We start from the raw sequence: 2,033 nt of genomic DNA on the forward strand, positions 1-2,033 counted from the left end.
CAGGCAGGGGCAGAGTAGGATTGTACACCCACCTGCACAGCACACAGGCCACATGTGACCAACACACGTGTGCCCACACACTCCCACAGAACACACGTGCTCCGCACACACACAGCACATGGCACGCTGAACACTCAGTGGGTTCACACACTCCACACCTCACACACGGGCACACATGCCCAAGGTCAGGGACCACCTGATCCTGCCTCTGCACTCACAGCTCGTCCACCTGCCCTCCTGCTTCAAGGGCGCTAAAGAGGGAGACTATTTTGGTCTTTAGCACAAAAAATAAATAAACACAGAGGAGGCAAAAAGCAGACAGTGGAGTTTGAAAACACAGATCTGCTCTTGGTGAGAGACGAAAGGCTGCTCGGAGTGGCCCTCCTGCAGAGTCTGTGGCCTGAGCCGTCCAGTGTGAGCCTGGAAGGTGGACAGGCCTGAGAGGAGGTGCCCCAGGCCACTCGAGACAACTGATCAATAGCAGCTCAGATCTCAGACTCCCGTCTGTAAGGACAAGGGCTGTGCCAGCCTGTGGCCTGTCAAAGTTGCACGTGGCCTGGGAGCTGAGGCTGTCTTGCTCTCCATCCACCTCATCCTCCTCCTCGTGGCTCAGAAAGGCTGCTAATTCTTGTAGCAGGAGGAGTTGGTGCTTTGGCAGCAGGAATTTGTTCTCCACCAGGTCCCTGGCACTGCAGCAGGACGTGGATGGCACCTCAGACATCTTGTGGAAATGTGAGTAGTCGATCTTGTACTGGTTCTTCTCTTTGAAGAGGACGAGCTCAAAGCGATGGCCCCACAGGATCTCATTGGCCAGGTAGGATCTGCAGGCCTGCCTGGTCATGGCCATGGCCTCCACCATGCCCTCCAGGATGACTACGATCCCAGAGTCCTCCGTCTCCAGGTCCTGCAGGCTGATGCCAAACAGTAGGGCTGGCCTCATCAATCTTGTGTAGGATGGTGATGGGAGACACCAGGAAGATGCGGTCCAGGCCCTTGTCAAAGCCGACATCAATGTCGATCTGGTCCAGTGGGATGTACTCGCCCTCCTCCATGACCCGGGGCTTGATGGGCTGGGCCCGCACATGGGACTCCACATGTGGCTCTTGCCTAGGTGCCCACGCACCACGTGAGGCAGACCTTGCCATTGTGCAGTGCCACCACTGCATTGTACCTGAATAGCAGCATCTGGGCGTGCTTCTTGGGCTGCACCATCTTGGCCATGATGGCGCCAATCCTGAGGGAGTCGCTGATGCCGCCCACAATGGACGGTGCCACCACCATGAGCACTGCTACCTTGGTCACGCAGCGCAGCCCGTAGCCAATGGTGGTCTGTGTCTCAATGGAGAAGAGGAAGGCGCCATGAGGCCAAGCACCTGCAGCATGCTGGCGTTCAGCCGTGGGCCTCCGTGGGCTCCACGTCCCCATGGGCGACAGCAATGATACTGAAGATGATGCCAAACAGCAACCAGGAGGTGAGGAAGACCAGTGAGAAGATGAGCAGCATGGAGCGCCAGCAGATGTCCATGCATGTGGTGAGCATGCCCGCCAGGTAACGGACGTGTTGGCGAGCTCGATGTTGCACCGGCCACTCTTCTTGACAAAGTGATTCCTGCACCTGTACTGCATGTGCACCTTGCCATTGCCGAAGCAGTTGGCACCCGACGCAGTGAGCAGGTGCAGCCCGTCCTCTGTAGACATAATGCTGTAGGGGTTTGTGCGGCCGGACACAGTCATCCAGGAGGTAGGGGCAGCAGGACCCCACTCACCCCCAGACTGGCTCAGGGCTGGGCAACTCTGCAACAGAGAGGACTGGCGGGGTTGTTGGTTGTGCTGACTGGAGCCTGCCCGCCGCTGCCTCTGCCCCAGCCCAGCCCTGGCTGTGGAGACCCAGACTCACCCACAGCCAGCTCCCAGTCCTCTCTCCCACCTCAGCCAGCTCCTCGCCTGCCTCCAGCCTTCTGGCTGCTCCAGAGGAGAACCCTGGTTCTTCCTCATTTCCCCTTTCTCCCACCCAGGGCTCTGCTTTCCAATAT

At 58.4% G+C, this 2,033-nt stretch overlaps 1 pseudogene; it reads right to left on the reverse strand.

Annotated features, from left to right (window-relative positions):
• Positions 1 to 485: 485 nt before the first annotated feature.
• On the reverse strand, positions 486 to 1,734 carry LOC147371240 (ATP-sensitive inward rectifier potassium channel 12-like; annotated as a pseudogene).
• Between the last annotated feature and the right edge of the window lie 299 nt (positions 1,735 to 2,033).

This window comes from Bos grunniens, chromosome 5 (assembly GCF_055505025.1).
Source record: "Bos grunniens cultivar Pamir isolate PY7600 chromosome 5, Bosgru_T2T1.0, whole genome shotgun sequence".
NCBI classification, from domain to species: domain Eukaryota; kingdom Metazoa; phylum Chordata; class Mammalia; order Artiodactyla; family Bovidae; genus Bos; species Bos grunniens.